We start from the raw sequence: 17305 nt of genomic DNA, 5'->3' as shown, positions 1-17305 counted from the left end.
GTTGACTTTGGATGGAGCAGCAGCGAACGTACAGAGCATGGAGCTGCTCTGGGGAACTTATCAGAGTCAGGTATGAGCACAGCCCTGTGCCCTGCTGTGTAAATGCTCCACTTTCCCCTTCATTACCAATGTCAGCTGTCCTCATTATTATCTGTATCCAAACTACTCCTGATCGATTGAGTTGTCGGGAAATTGCATTATGTGTACCCAGCATGATCTCATACCATATTATTATACTGTATTGTGCATGGCTGAGGGAGACCTTTCAAGAATCCCCCCTTGAAAATCCTGGGTTTGTCCCTTACTTGGAGGATTCATATCAAAGACCTTGCCATGTAGCATGGTTCTGTCCAGTGCTGTGGAGTTGGGGGCAAGTTGGAGCAATTTTTGGATACGATTTTTGGACTCCGAATTCTAATTAATGTGAGCTGCAATTAAAAGAAAAATGATGATAACATTTTCTGTTTTGCTGATAATAGTCATCATAAATAACTTGTATATGCAGTAATAACAGTGCTTAGTCCACAACAATGAAATAATAAACCAATTAACCCTTTCCAATCGTATGTTCCGCATAGCGGGACATCGTAAATTTCCCGTTCCTGTCGTATGTCCCGCAGGGCGGGACAATTTCAGCGGCGGTTTGCAGGCACATCTGCACCACAGCAAAGCCCGTTCTCTGTCCCCTTGTATAGTGGAAATGTAAGACTACATGCCCACACAGGTATACCCCCCCTGCCCCAAACCGTAAGTGCGCGATCAGCGCTGGCAGGAAGTGGCAGAATCAATTCTGCTTTTTTGTTGCTGATTGTTGCTGCTTTTCTGCAGGGTCTTTTTTGCAGTTTCCTGGCAGATTCCTGGCAGATTACTTATTGCACAATCCTTGCTGATCCCTTGCAGGTTCTTTCTTGCAGATCCCTTGCAGATCACTTGCAGGTTCTTTCTTGCAGATTTCTTGCAGATCCCTTGCAGGTTCTTTCTTGCAGATTTCTTGCAGATCCCTTGCAGGTTCTTTCTTGAAGATTCCTTGTAGATTCCTTACAGAGCGGAGCAATGGCATCCTCTGCAGCAGGTAAAAGAAAAATGTCAGCGGCTGAGCAGGGCCGGCCCTAGACTATTTGCCGCCTGAGGCAAAAAAAAAATTTCCGGTGCGCTCTGGGGGGCCGCCGAGCTGGAGGGGTAGCTGGCAGGATGGGGGTATTGGGCCTAGCGGCGGGAAGGGGGTCGTACCCCCCCTCCCTCGCCTGGGTCCCCCGTGCTCCGCTCCCCTCCAGCCTTAAATACAAGCAGCCGCTATGTGTAAGAGGCACGGGCGAGTAGGACTCACCTCTTCCTCGTTCCAAGCGTGCGCTCCACTGACGTCACTTCCAGGAAGTGACGTCAGTGGAGCGCACGCTTGGAACGAGGAAGAGGTGAGTCCTACCCGCCCGTGCCTCTTACACATAGCGGCTGCTTGTATTTAAGGCTGGAGGGGAGCGGAGCACGGGGGACCCAGGCGCTCCCCGCCGCTAGGCCCAATACCCCCGTCCTGCCAGCTACCCCTCCAGCTCGGCGGCCGGCTCCCCGCACTCACGGACGGGCGGGTGCCGCCCCTGGAATTTTGCCGCCTGAGGCAAAAGTTTCACCCCGCCTCATGAGCGGGCCGGCCCTGCGGCTGAGGAGGCACAGCGGATTATGGAGGACAGCAGCTCAGATGTGCAGGATTCTGGTGATGACAGTGACTATACTGTCACTGATGATGATGATTATTGCTACAGTGATGACACTGATATTGATGAGGCTAATAAAGGTGGAGAAGCTGCTTAAAGTGGGGAGGGTGATGGTGATCACAGAAAATGGGCAAGCTTCTCTCCTACCAGTGACTGCTTGCTGCATAATTTTCCCTTTACTGTGTGTAATGCAGGGGTACAACTGCCTGCAGCTAATGTTCCAGAAACTGTCAGTAGGTTTTTTGAGCTTTTTTTACATCGGCCCTATTACAAGAAATTATTAATGAAACAAATGATTATGCAAAAAGGAAGTTAGAAAATAAACCTCCTTCACCCAGATCCATCTGGAGGAGCTGGACTGATGTTACTATGCAGGAAATAAAGGCATACTTTGGAGTAATTCTTAGGATGGCACTGCAAGAAAGGGGATCTATCCAGGATTTTTCTCAACTCGGTGGATCAATTACACCCCCTTTTTTGGAGATTTTTTTTCTCGTGAGCGATTTAGTCAGATTCATTGGATGCCACATTTTTCTCCACCCATCAGTGGTCCTGAAGGCCCTCAAACTAGGGGTTGGAAGGTCAGGAACTTGACAGAGCATATGAAATAAAGATGCAGAAGTCTGTTTGTACCCCATAGGAATTTAGTGATTGATGAAAGCATAATTAGTTTCAAAGGTACAAGATCAAAGTACAAGATGTCCAATCCTTAGAAACCAAGCAAGTGGGGGCTACGAGTGTTTTCTATGGCTGATTGTGAGACTGGATACCTCTTTGCGTTTGAACCGTATTATGGATCTGCAACTACAGAAAGCTTGTCAAGGCCAGACTTGCCATTTTCAGCTCGCATTGTCCTTCATCTTTGTACAAATCTGAAACAAGCCACTGAAGAGTTGTGAAGTTCGTGCTTGGAAACTTGACAGGCAGGGCCGGATTTCTGGGAAGGTCACAGAGGCCACGGCCTAGGGCGATAAAAATCAGCAGGGCGCAGGACTTGGAGAGATAAGAGGTCACATGTCAAAGTAAATCACCTCTCCTGCTTTGCTTTGGTCTGCCTGAATTCCAGAGATCCCTGCATCTCTCTCACTTGTGCAAAGTGTGTGTTATGCCAGTCACTCAGCATCTGCTCTCGCCTGTATGATGACAGGGGACAAACAATCTGCTGTGAGAAGAAAAATATATGGGCTCAAGTAGCAGAACTCTTGAGTTCCGATTAGTTTTTTTCATTCATGGGCAGGAATTAGCAGCTCTCCCCTCTCCCTGACTGATGGTTTATTACTAGTAGGCCAGTGCTGTTAAAGACCTCAGATCTGTTAATTTTATGGCTTTTTTTTCTCCTAGAGAATGACAACAACATTCTTTGTGTGAGTTTAACTCTTTCCTGGCTTTTTTTTGCCAGCAAAGTACTGTGTTAGCCATCAATGAAAGTAGGATGTTTTGAAACAGAATGACAACTGTGTTACATTTATTTATATTTACAAAACAATCAATGCATCTCCTGCTGACTGTATATATAAAGCTGTGTGCCTAACATCTTGTATACAATAACAAAGTCTGAAGATGGCTCATTAACCAAAGGCTCACTGTTTTTCTTTTGGTTAGCCAATAAAAAGTGTTATTCTGATACAAAACTTCCTGCTGACTGATTTTAAGATCTGTCTTAAGTGCTAAATTGTCACTGTGTAAAGTGCACCTGAGCTTATGCTGGGTACACACAATGCAATTTTCTGACAGATTTACTGTCAGATCGACTATTTCCAACATGTCCGATCTGCTTTCCAATCAATTTTCTGAATGATTTTTCATAGAAGTGAACAGCAAATTGATCGAAAAATTGAAATCAGTTCAAACATGATGGAAATAATCGACCTGACAGTAAATCTGTCAGAAAATTGCATCATGTGTATATACACAAGACAAGACAAATAACATTTATATTGCGCTTTTCTCCTTGCGGACTCAAAACGCCAAGATATATAGCATTACACTACATATATGCCAGTGTGTGTAGTGTCGGATCCTTCTACTTACCTGTCTTCTGTTTTGGATGGGCTTCTCTGCATTGTGCTGCACTGTCCCCTATTTGTGGCTCTGACGGCAGCAAGTAGCACAGAGGACAAAGAAGCAGCGCTGTCCACTGGGGCTCCCTGTAATTTTGCACTCCTGTATACATGTGCACAGGAGCCGAGGGAGTGTTATGGGTATGTGTACTTGACAAGTGCTGCTCATACATGAGCATCATTTCTGAAGTATGCAAGCCCAGAACACTATCGCCTGCTGTGCATGCAGACAGGAGAGCAAAATTACATGGAGTGGATAAAGCATGCACTGCTTCTTTGTTGAACAGGGCAAAGCAGCAAAACAGAGGAGGGCCCATACAAACTAGTCTGAATTGGACAGAATGGGGAGGAGGGGGGGGGCGGTTGGTGACAGCCGGCCTAGGGCGCTGGAAAGTACAAATCTGGCCCTGTTAACAGGGAAGAATTGGTATTGGCATGGAAGGATAAGCGTATTATACACATGTTTAGCACTTTGTACCCTCCTACTACAACGACACAGCAGAGAACAATGAAAGGTAGAGTGACTGAAAATGTTGAGAAGCCCACAGCAGTCGTAGAATATACTAAACACATGGGAGCGGTTGACCGATTTGATCATTATACCAGTAGTTACTCTTTCAACAGGAAGTCACTGAAGTGGTGGAGGAAGTGGCTGTAGGGGGCTGGCAGAAGCCCCAGGTAAGTGAAACTTTTTTTTTAAAGTCCTTTCTGATTTCCTTTAAAGAGAAACTCCAACCAAGAATTTAACTTTATCCCAATCAGTAGCTGATACTCCCCTTTACATGAGAAATCTATTCCTTTTAACAAACAGAACATCAGGGGGCGCTGTATGACTGATATTGTGATGAAACCCCTCCCACAAGCAACTCTGAGGACCGTGGTACTCCTGGCAGTTTCCTGTCTGTGAACATTGTTGCATTGTGGGAAATAGCTGTTTCCAACTGCTAAAAAAGCATGCAGCAGCTACATCACCTGCCAGCAGTAAAAATGTCACCATGTGATAAATGTCAGAATGTAAATCAGGGATTTAAAAGATTTTACAATGGGCAAACACTGACTAAATCGTTTATACATAACTATTGTAAAAATGAAGCACTTTTTTATTACATTATTTTCACTGGAGCTCCTCTTTAACCACCTGGGCGGTATGGACGAGCTCAGCTCGTCCATCACCGCCGGAGGCTGCCGCTCAGGCCCTGCTGGGCCGATTTGCGCCAAATAAAGAGCAGCACACGCAGCCGGCACTTTGCCAGCCGCGTGTGCTGCCCGATCGCCGCCGCTCTGCGGCGATTCGCCGCGAGCAGCGGCGAAAGAGGGTCCCCCCAGCCGCCTGAGCCCTGCGCAGCCGGAACAAAAAGTTCCGGCCAGCGCTAAGGGCTGGATCGGAGGCGTCTGACGTCAGGACGTCGGCTGACGTCCATGACGTCACTCCGCTCGTCGCTATGGCGACGGTGTAAGCAAAACAAGGAAGGCCGCTCATTGCGGCCTTCCTTGTTTATTCTGGGCGCCGGAGGCGATCGAAAGAACGCCTCCGGAGCGCCCTCTAGTGGGCTTTCATGCAGCCAACTTTCAGTTGGCTGCATGAAATAGTTTTTTTTTAATTTAAAAAAAACCCTCCCGCAGCCTCCCTGGCGATCTTATCAGAACGCCAGGGTGGTTAAGTGTAGGTTCATACTTAAAGAGAACTGAACTGAAAATAAAAAGTTAAAATAACCATACACAGGTCATACTTACCTCCTGTGTGGTCTACTCCTCAATCTCTTTCTCCTCTCCTGCGTCCGATTTGTCCACTGTGATCAATGGAATTCTCTGTCCTCCGTTTTAAAAATGATCATTACCCCATAACAGCTTCCTGGTCAGCACACTGAGCCATAGAGAATCATAGACATTACCTTGCACATTCAGTTGTGACTAACAGCTGCTGATATATAACTGACATCAACTGGTAGGGAACACTGTAAGAAGAAAATGGTGAGCTTCTGAGAGGAACTGATGTTGAGGTAAGTATGTAATATTCATTTGCAGCTACGTCATGTGTTTATTTTAAATAATTTTACTCGCTTCAGGTTCCCTTTAAGAGTTCTGTAAATCTACACCTAGGCACTTATTAAATATTGTGTGCAAATTGCGAAAATGCTTAAAGTGTAAGGGAGGCCATATGTGACATACATTTATGAGATAAACTTGTATGTACAGTATGGAACCTATTAATAACCAGGCTGTTTTACTTGTTTTGTTTTGCTACCTGAAAAAGTTAATTTCTAGGCATGGAAGTGACAGCTTCTGTTTTGTAGGTACCTTGTTGGGAATATAGTAAACATCACTGCTAAGCCAATTACAGCCATAAAAGTTTTCCTGGAAGAATACAACTTCTGAGAGCAGGGAGAGATAAAATACATAAACTACTGACCTTTTTCTGGGAACTGTGGGAAACTTAATAGGCTGTCATTGATTAGAGACCATAAAACATTCAACCTACTTTGTAAATGTTAAAATATTACTGTAGAAGAAACCATGGTAAACTTAAAAAAGTCATTTTTAGGAGTAGGATGATAAATATAATTGTTTATCTCATCAGTTTATTTGCACCTCGGGTTCACTTTAATGAAAGTCAATGGAGGGTCACACTCGGTTGATAATTTTAAAATTGCATTCATGCTTTCACATGTGCAAAAGACGTACATCTCACAGCATAAATTCGAAAACCACATGCAAATTCTCATTGACTTTCATTAGCTACTTTGAAAGAACACGCTCGAAACGAAGGTAAACAAAACACGAATTGTGTACGGAAAATCCGAATGCAAAAAACATTAGCGATTTCCGCATGGATAAGTGTGAACCCTGCCTTAAAGGACTTCCAAGGCGAAAGCCATAAACTATTTTTTACTCACCTGGGACTTCTTTCAGCCCCTAGCAGCCACCTCAGTCCCTCGCGCATGCATGTCCACATCATCTGGCACGTACTGCGCCTGCGCACAACTCCAGCACAAACGCAGTATGCGTCACAAGTGCCCACGCAAGTGCAGAAGAGCCGGCGGGTCGCGACCACTATGGCTGGCCAGCGGGGACACCGAGGAGGACCGCGGCTGTGGCAAGCGACTGAGACGGCTGCTAGGGCCTGGAAGAAGCCCTAGGTGAGTCAAAAATAGATTAGGGCTTTCGCCTCATAAGTCCTTTGATTGATAAGGGTGCGGTGAGGACTTTAGCAAGTGTTCATAGAATATGGTAGATTTTGAGGCACTAGCGCACACAAAGCAAAGAAAACTGATTGGTGGGGCTAAGTGGTTAGCATGCTTACTTTGCAATACTAGTCATTGGTTCTATTCCCAGCCAGGATAATACCTGCATTGAGTTTGCATGTTCACTGTTGACAAGCCCTAGGTTTATTACAACTTTTCTAGCAAAACTTTTTATAGCCTTTAAGCCGCATCTACACACGTAGATGCGGCCGTGATGCTCCTTATCAATCGAGCCGCTGATGCGGCTCGATTGATAAGATCCAACAGGACAGATCTTGCTTCCGCCGATTCCCTGCTCGCTCCCCGCGAGGGGACAATGGCAGGGAATCGAGCTTAAAGCCTCATCTACACGCGTAGATGAGGATGCGATCCGGTGGCTGGATTAGCTGCCGGATCGCCTCTTCCGCGTACCCGCGCGTGCCCGCCGCGTCCCCGCTCGCTGCGCGTGCGCCGCATACGATTCCCCGCTCGTCCCCGCCGGCGTCGCTTATCTTCCGCTCGATTCCCTGCCATTGTCCCCTCGCGGGGAGCGAGCAGGGAATCAGCGGAAGCAAGATCCGTACTGTTGGATTGATAAGGAGCATCGCGGCCGCATCTACGTGTGTAGATGCGGCTTTAGATTCCCTCCAACTAGTCAAAAATGTTTAATAGCATCTGCATGGAGATTATACTGTATGTTCACCTTTGAAAAGCTCCAGATTTTGACAAGTTGATTATGTAACACAAGGATTTATAATTACCTGAGCTTTCCTCCAGCCCCCTGTATTACATGGGCTCCCTCTGTGTCTGTCTGGTCCCCTTCATTCTCCCGCTGTCGGCTCCAGTCGGGGACTACTGCGCATACGTGGCCCTGTCCGCACAGCTCCTTGGTCATGTTCTGCACATGTGAGCTAGTTATGGCTTGATACTGCACAGGACCAGGGAGGAGCCTCCTTGGTCATGTTTTGCACATGTGCAGCTAGTTATGGCTTGTTAATGCACAGGACCAAGGAGGTGTGCAGCCAAGACTAGGCATGTGCAGTAATCCCTGACTAACTTAGTTGGGGACTTTACTGGAGCTGACTGCGGAAGAATGGAAGGGAACAGACCCATACCAAGGGTGCCAATGGACTACAGGGGGCTGGAGGAAGCCCCAGGTAAGTATAAAGCCCTGGGTTTCATTGGTCTCAGGTACATTTTAAAGCTAAATTCATAGTGTGAGCTGCATTGCGATCCCCGTAAAAACAGGAAAGCAATGGAGGGGAAAAATCGTTATGTGATTGTTGTGTCACATACAATGAAGCATGCAGTCAATTAAAAGTATGCTTCACTGCCACGTTATGAGGTAACACACTGCATAAACTGCGTTGGGATACAGTAATCTGTTGGATCGCATTACACAAGATGCACTCTGAACTTTGCATAGACTTAGGCCCAGTGCACACTGAGCGGTTTTAGCAGCGATCCGCCAACCGCATCTGCCTGTGAAAACGCTTTGCTAATGTATTTCAATGGGTTGGTGCACACTAGCGGTTTGATGTTTTTAGCAAATCACAAACGTGCCTCCTGCTGCACGTTTGTGGTTTGCAGAAGCGTTTCTGCCTCAATGTAGAGTATAGGAAAAAACGCAAACCGCTCTGGAATATGCTAGATCAGAGCGGTTTGCCAGGTGTTTTTGTTACAGAAGCTGTTCAGTAACAGTTTTTACTGTAACAATATTAGTAATCTGCTACACAAAAACGCTCCCAAAAAACACTAGGCATGTTTAGAAAACGTCTCTAAACATGCCTAGAATCGCTCTGAAATCTGCTCCAAAAACCGCTAGCGTTTTGAGGATCTGCTAGCAGTTTTGGTGTGCACCGGGCCTTACAATGCAGTGCGGTTCTGTATGTTATGCAACGTCCCACTGTGAACTTAGCCTAATTCCAGAGCCAATTCTGGTTACTACAATGGGGACAAGGCCCCTTTTTTTGCTGTCAAATTTCTCTCCCCCCAGGTGCCCAGTCTCCCCCCAACTTTTTTGATGACCCCTGCAGTTTTTTGCAGTGTAGCGACTCACCTGTCCCAGCTGGTGCGCTCCTCCATTAGTCCAGGGTTCCATGCATTTCTGTCTCCATACTGCCTCTCCTTCGTGACTCAGCACATGATATTATGTAATATGCCATTGGGTCACTGACAAGATCAGAGGGGATGAAGACGACAACACAGAGACCCATGGAGTTTTCCAACTGGGAGAGGTGAGTCCCTACACTGCCAAACTTTCCAGGGGTCCTAGGGACCAAAATAAAAGGGGGGGGGGGGGGGGGGCTGGCAGCTAGTTTAGGACCCTGGGGCAATCGTTAGCACTGTCCCTGCCTAACACCCAACTAAACATACATTACACAAAATGGGAAAACATTTCTCTCATGTTTTATCTTTTGTAATACCCACGAGTGGTGGTCTGGTCATAAACCACAATAAAAACAAAAGTGAAAACTCATCCTCAATATAAAGAGAAACATATTTTGTAATATGTTTCTGTGCTGAGATTTTTTTTCTTAGTTTGACACTTTGAGAGCAAAAGGAAATGAGTGAAGTTCTCTTTTCTTCTTACAAGAATAAAAAACACAGGGTTTGGTTGATTACTCATGCTTCCACATATTCGTTCTTTTTTTTTTTTAATAACAAAGATTCACGACTTTTCCTTTTGGTAACATTTTTGCATGCAAGGAAAGAATGTGGCAGGCAGGGGGCAGCAAAACAGAGCTCTAACAGAAGACAGGAGAAATCAGGACGATTCTGCCTTTATTACATGACCCAATTTCTCATCGTCCGCCCCCACACCTTTATTTAATGTATGTATGTATAATTACACAAATCACAAGCGCTTCTAGCATTCGTCCCTGCTATTAGGGAGCATACTGCCGAGTGAGGAAACACACTCCTAAATGTTTCATGAAGTCCTCAGCCGCTGTCAGCAGCAAGTTGCCCCCAATCTTCACTTCCAGCACTCCGAGCATCAGCCAGGCAGCCCACAAGCCCATCACAGACTGGCCGAGCACGTGTCATTACGTAATCCTGCCAGCCTTCGCCTCCGCTCTGGCCGCGAACGGGTTAACAAATAACCCAATGGGCTAAAAATAGCGAAGCTGTTAACACAGACTTCAGAATGTCACTGAAACAGGGCGGGGTCTGTATTCTCACGTGGTCTCCAAAAAATGTAATAACACGAAGCACGCACTTCCCTGTTTCAGGAGACCAAAGCAATCGAACGTGCAGCCAAGGATCGCCATGGCCAGATGGTAGCTGAGGCGTTTAGGCGGTCTGCTTTCTCTGCCTGACTAAACAGCTTTCCTCGCGCTGGAGGTTCCATTTTTTTCTCTTTATCAGTAAACTCCCCGAAGAAGGATGGGGGCTGCGAGGGGTCAGAAAGGTGCGATTGGGTCGTGCGCGCAGCACTGACAGAAGTGAAGAAAGAGGCAAAGCACGCGGCTGTAAGCTGACAGGACGGAGCGGGAAATCTTCCAGCCGGGTACTTGAGTTGAGAGTCACTCACAGCCACTACTCCGCACTCACCCTGTCCCTGACAACCTCCTGCTCACCCGCACTCACTCTGACAGCTCCCCTCCTGCCCCGAATTCACTCTGACAGCTCCCTTCCTGCCCCCCACTCACTCTGACAACTCCCCTCCTGTCCCCCACTCACTCTGACAACTCCCCTCCTGCCCCGCACTCACTCTGACAGCTCCCCTCCTGCCCCGCACTCACTCTGACAGCTCCCCTCCTGTCCCCCACTCACTCTGACAACTCCCCTCCTGCCCCGCACTCACTCTGACAGCTCCCCTCCTGCCCCGCACTCACTCTGACAGCTCCCCTCCTGCCCCGCACTCACTCTGACAACTCCCCTCCTGCCCCCCACTCACTCTGACAACTCCCCTCCTGCCCCGCACTCACTCTGACAGCTCCCCTCCTGCCCCGCACTCACTCTGACAGCTCCCCTCCTGCCCCGCACTCACTCTGACAGCTCCCCTCCTGCCCCGCACTCACTCTGACAGCTCCCCTCCTGCCCCGCACTCACTCTGACAGCTCCCCTCCTGCCCCGCACTCACTCTGACAGCTCCCCTCCTGCCCCGCACTCACTCTGACAGCTCCCCTCCTGCCCCGCACTCACTCTGACAGCTCCCCTCCTGCCCCGCACTCACTCTGACAGCTCCCCTCCTGCCCCGCACTCACTCTGACAGCTCCCCTCCTGCCCCGCACTCACTCTGACAGCTCCCCTCCTGCCCCGCACTCACTCTGACAGCTCCCCTCCTGCCCCGCACTCACTCTGACAGCTCCCCTCCTGCCCCGCACTCACTCTGACAGCTCCCCTCCTGCCCCGCACTCACTCTGACAGCTCCCCTCCTGCCCCGCACTCACTCTGACAGCTCCCCTCCTGCCCCGCACTCACTCTGACAGCTCCCCTCCTGCCCCGCACTCACTCTGACAGCTCCCCTCCTGCCCCGCACTCACTCTGACAGCTCCCCTCCTGCCCCCCACTCACTCTGGCAGCTCCCCTCCTGCCCCCCACTCACTCTGACAGCTCCCCTCCTGCCCCCCACTCTGACAGCTCCCCTCCTGCCCCGCACTCACTCTGACAGCTCCCCTCCTGCCCCGCACTCACTCTGACAGCTCCCCTCCTGCCCCGCACTCACTCTGACAGCTCCCCTCCTGCCCCGCACTCACTCTGGCAGCTCCCCTCCTGCCCCCCACTCACTCTGACAGCTCCCCTCCTGCCCCGCACTCACTCTGACAGCTCCCCTCCTGCCCGGAACTCACTCTGACAGCTCCCCTCCTGCCCGGCACTCACTCTGACAGCTCCCCTCCTGCCCGGCACTCACTCTGACAGCTCCCCTCCTGCCCGGCACTCACTCTGACAGCTCCCCTCCTGCCCGGGACTCACTCTGACAGCTCCCCTCCTGCCCGGGACTCACTCTGACAGCTCCCCTCCTGCCCGGGACTCACTCTGACAGCTCCCCTCCTGCCCGGGACTCACTCTGACAGCTCCCCTCCTGCCCGGGACTCACTCTGACAGCTCCCCTCCTGCCCGGGACTCACTCTGACAGCTCCCCTCCTGCCCGGGACTCACTCTGACAGCTCCCCTCCTGCCCGGGACTCACTCTGACAGCTCCCCTCCTGCCCGGGACTCACTCTGACAGCTCCCCTCCTGCCCGGGACTCACTCTGACAGCTCCCCTCCTGCCCGGGACTCACTCTGACAGCTCCCCTCCTGCCCCCCACTCACTCTGACAACTCCCCTCCTGCCCCCCACTCACTCTGACAGCTCCCCTCCTGCCCCCCACTCACTCTGACAGCTCCCCTCCTGCCCCCCACTCACTCTGACAACTCCCCTCCTGCCCCGCACTCACTCTGACAGCTCCCCTCCTGCCCCGCACTCACTCTGACAGCTCCCCTCCTGCCCCGCACTCACTCTGACAACTCCCCTCCTGCCCCGCACTCACTCTGACAACTCCCCTCCTGCCCCGCACTCACTCTGACAGCTCCCCTCCTGCCCCCCACTCACTCTGACAGCTCCCCTCCTGCCCCCCACTCACTCTGGCAGCTCCCCTCCTGCCCCCCACTCACTCTGGCAGCTCCCCTCCTGCCCCCCACTCACTCTGGCAGCTCCCCTCCTGCCCGGGACTCACTCTGACAGCTCCCCTCCTGCCCGGGACTCACTCTGACAGCTCCCCTCCTGCCCGGGACTCACTCTGACAGCTCCCCTCCTGCCCGGGACTCACTCTTACAGCTCCCCTCCTGCCCGGGACTCACTCTTACAGCTCCCCTCCTGCCCGGGACTCACTCTGACAGCTCCCCTCCTGCCCGGGACTCACTCTGACAGCTCCCCTCCTGCCCGGGACTCACTCTGACAGCTCCCCTCCTGCCCGGGACTCACTCTGACAGCTCCCCTCCTGCCCCCCACTCACTCTGGCAGCTCCCCTCCTGCCCGGGACTCACTCTGACAGCTCCCCTCCTGCCCGGGACTCACTCTGACAGCTCCCCTCCTGCCCGGGACTCACTCTGACAGCTCCCCTCCTGCCCGGGACTCACTCTGACAGCTCCCCTCCTGCCCGGGACTCACTCTGACAGCTCCCCTCCTGCCCGGGACTCACTCTGACAGCTCCCCTCCTGCCCGGGACTCACTCTGACAGCTCCCCTCCTGCCCGGGACTCACTCTGACAGCTTCCCTCCTGCCCGGGACTCACTCTGACAGCTCCCCTCCTGCCCGGGACTCACTCTGACAGCTCCCCTCCTGCCCGGGACTCACTCTGACAGCTCCCCTCCTGCCCGGCACTCACTCTGACAGCTCCCCTCCTGCCCGGCACTCACTCTGACAGCTCCCCTCCTGCCCGGCACTCACTCTGACAGCTCCCCTCCTGCCCGGGACTCACTCTGACAGCTCCCCTCCTGCCCGGGACTCACTCTGACAGCTCCCCTCCTGCCCGGGACTCACTCTGACAGCTCCCCTCCTGCCCGGGACTCACTCTGACAGCTCCCCTCCTGCCCGGGACTCACTCTGACAGCTCCCCTCCTGCCCCGCACTCACTCTGACAGCTCCCCTCCTGCCCCGCACTCACTCTGACAGCTCCCCTCCTGCCCCGCACTCACTCTGACAGCTCCCCTCCTGCCCCGCACTCACTCTGACAGCTCCCCTCCTGCCCCGCACTCACTCTGACAGCTCCCCTCCTGCCCCGCACTCACTCTGACAGCTCCCCTCCTGCCCCGCACTCACTCTGACAGCTCCCCTCCTGCCCCGCACTCACTCTGACAGCTCCCCTCCTGCCCCGCACTCACTCTGACAGCTCCCCTCCTGCCCCGCACTCACTCTGACAGCTCCCCTCCTGCCCCGCACTCACTCTGACAGCTCCCCTCCTGCCCCGCACTCACTCTGACAGCTCCCCTCCTGCCCCGCACTCACTCTGACAGCTCCCCTCCTGCCCCGCACTCACTCTGACAGCTCCCCTCCTGCCCCGCACTCACTCTGACAGCTCCCCTCCTGCCCCGCACTCACTCTGACAGCTCCCCTCCTGCCCCCCACTCACTCTGACAGCTCCCCTCCTGCCCCCCACTCACACTGACAGCTCCCCTCCTGCCCCCCACTCATTCTGACAGCTCCCCTCCTGCCCGGCACTCACTCTGACAGCTCCCTTTCCTGCCCCCCACTCACTCTGATGAACTCCCAGTCTCCTTTGCAGTCACTTTGACTGGTGTCCCCCTCTTTGACAGGTGTACTTCCTCTGACAGTGCATCCCTACTGGCTTGCCCTCTGACGGGGACCCCTTGTGTGGGAAGTTGGACACCTGCCCTGCTTTGTCTGGAGATTGCTTGTCTGAGCACGGAGCACCATAGAAGTAACAGTAAACCGCAGCCACCACTGGGCTCCCCATGTGAGGTAAGCTTATGTGTGTGTGCAGTAGTGTAGCTAAGGAGCTTTGGGCCCTGGTGCAAGTTTTACATTGGGTCCCACTAGCATTCTGTATACAGTAGAGTCCCGGTTATCTGGAACTCCACCAACCAGAAGTCTTACCAACCAGCATTATTGCAAGCAGTACTCAGTGGTAAAGGCCATCTTCTTATGCTGGATACACACTATGAGATTTTATGGTCGATTTACTGTCAGATTGATTATTTCCAACATGTCCGATTTGCTTTCTGATCGATTTTCGAGCATTTTCCGATTGACTTCCATTAACTTTAATAGGAAATCGATCAGAAAATGCTCGGAAATCGATCAGAAAGCAGTCGATCAGAAATCAAATCGAACATGTTGGAAATAATCGATCTGACAGTAAATCGATGATAGAATCTCATAGTGTGTACCCAGCATTAGGCAGTTTCTGGGCTTTGCTCTTGGTTTCATGGTTCCCCAAGGTTAATGTACTTTCAGTTACTGTTTTGTAACATTTAATACAGAGCTCATGGTACGAATATAGAGTGTGGCATAGTACTGTATTTGATATCGTAGGCCTATTTTTAACATTGAGTCTCAAGCAACCAGTAAGTACACTTGTCCAGCATCAGCTCATCCCCATTGGTGATGAATAAAAGAGACTCTGCTGTATAACAATTCATATGGCACAACAAAACCTGCCAAGGACATCCACAGTATAGGAGGTGTAAGCGGGGGGGGGGGGGGGGGGGGGTGTTTGGATAGTTTGTAAATGTGTACCACTATTGAAGCATATATAGAAGTGATCATTACCAGCATAGCACCATTGAAGAGCTAATAGTGTGGTTGTGGGAGGGCCCCCATGGTCCAAAGGCCTTGGTGCAGTTGCATCCCCTATTGCTATGCCACTGCACATGAGCCTGGCACTCCTCGGGACTCTCGCGTTGCCCATTGTCTTCCTGTTGCTGTGTGTGTTCTGGGCACTCCATGGGACTCTCCTCCTGTGCTGCCCTGTGTCTTCCTGTAACTGTGTGCGCCTCGCTCTCCTCCTGCTCTACCTCGTATCCTCCTGTGACACTGTGTGTCCCCTAGGCTCTCCTTCTGTGCTACGCTGTGTCCTCCTGTAATTGTGTGCGCCTCGCTCTCCTCCTACTCTACCTCGTAGCCTCCTGTGACACTGTCTGTGTCCCCTAGGCTCTCCTCCTGTGCTGCCCTGTGTCCTCCTGCTGTACCTCGTATCCTCCTGTGACACTGTCTGTGTCCCCTAGGCTCTCCTCCTGTGCTGCCCTGGGCCCTCCTGTAACTGTGCGCCTCGCTCTCCTCCTGCTCTACCTCGTATCCTCCTGTGACACTGTGTGTCCCCTAGGCTCTCCTCCTGTGCTGCCCTGTGTCCTCCTGCTCTACCTCGTATCCTCCTGTGACACTGTGTGTCCCCTAGGCTCTCTTCCAGTGCTGCCCTGGGCCTTCCTGTAACTGTGTGTGCCACTCTCTGAGGCTCCCTTCTTGCTCTGCCCCATGTCCACCTGTGACTGTTTGTGTGCACCGTGCACTCTGCGGGACAAAAAAAAATGTAATTGTGTTAACTACATGCTACAACAGAAGTCATTTGTATGACATATCTTACACTAAGGTCATACTGAGTTTTGCAAATGCCTGGAAAACCACATGTATCAGTTTACCAAGCGTTTGCACACCAGCTGGCTGTCAGTGTTAATGAGGCAGCTAAACCAGGCGTTTTTATGTACGTGGTGGTTATGTACGGTTGGGGTCTATCGCTGATACCTGGACACTGCAAGAAGTGCTCTTTTTAACATGCTGAAGATTTTAGTGAGCAATAAAACTCGTTTACGGTTCTAAAAACTGTCCACGTAAACTAAATGTGTATCTCCACTTTCTCAAGGAAGAAAAACAGTCCTCGACATATTGACTCTGTATAGTTCAAACATAATAATAATAATAATAATAATAATAATAATAATAATAATAATAATAATAATAATAATAATAATTATTATACGCTACAGTCAGTAAAGTTGATCAAGTAAAAATGATCAATATAAATACTGTACATTGTACTGCATACTTTCAGGGTACTTTTTGGCTCTATTGCGATTGCATAGCAATCACAACGCAATGTAAATATTGTGAAAGGAGTCTATGGTCAAGTTCAGTGAGTAGCTGCATTGTGTTCTCTGTAAAAACAGGAACGCAATGGTAAAAGTCGCATCTAAGTTATGCAGCATTGGGTCGCATACTATAAAACATACATTCGATGAAAGTTAAGCCTCACTGCTAAAGTGTAACGCATTGCAACTACTACGTTGGGAAACTGGAGTCTGTTTGATTGCATTGCACCATTGCACTCTTGATTGTCGCACAGAATTACAATTGCATTGCGATTCTGTGCATTGCAATGTCTCCGTTCATCGCAATGCCCCATTGTGAACTTAAAAAAGTGTACTTCAGACAAAAATGATTAAAGCCTTTTTGCTTACCTGGTGCTTCCTTCGGCCCCCTCTAGGCTGTTGCCTCTCTCGCCTACCTAGTGGGTCGCTCCGATCCTCCCCTGGCCGGCTGGGTCTCTACTCCCAGTTCGCTTAGTTGTGCTGTGCATGCACAGCCTGGTTGTTCTGGCACGCATGGGCGGCTGGGTTGTGCATGCGCAGTACAGCACGACTGAAAGACATGTGCAGCACAGCGGGACTTGTGGCGACTGGAAGAAAAGACCAGGCCGGACAGCTGATGGTGGAAGTGGCCGAGAGGATAACGAGGGCAAGCGCCATAAAAACAGTGTAGGAGATTTGGGCGCAGTCGGCGCCACCATAGGCTGTAATAGGAATTAAGGCTATAGCAGCAGTCAGTGAGTAACTTGGGCACCGTCAGAAGACAGAACCCAAATGACTACAAAA

At 50.9% G+C, this 17305-nt stretch overlaps 1 protein-coding gene across 4 annotated transcripts in view; it reads left to right on the top strand.

Moving 5' to 3' along the window:
• The first annotated feature begins 10216 nt into the window (after window positions 1-10216).
• The window catches only part of LOC137525225 (serine/threonine-protein kinase TAO3), a 278858-nt gene continuing 271769 nt past the window's right edge, over window positions 10217-17305 (top strand). For 3 of the 4 annotated variants that reach the window (XM_068246260.1, XM_068246217.1, XM_068246227.1), the window contains exons 1-2: window positions 10217-10501; window positions 14234-14399. The gene's annotated coding sequence lies outside the window, so the exon portion shown is untranslated. The remainder of the gene's footprint in view (window positions 10502-14233; window positions 14400-17305) is intronic. The other variant, XM_068246237.1, reaches the window with a different exon arrangement.

This window comes from Hyperolius riggenbachi, chromosome 1 (assembly GCF_040937935.1).
Source record: "Hyperolius riggenbachi isolate aHypRig1 chromosome 1, aHypRig1.pri, whole genome shotgun sequence".
Classification (NCBI taxonomy): domain Eukaryota; kingdom Metazoa; phylum Chordata; class Amphibia; order Anura; family Hyperoliidae; genus Hyperolius; species Hyperolius riggenbachi.
Note: the sequence above shows the minus strand (reverse complement) of the source record. Positions and strands in the feature narration are given on the sequence as shown.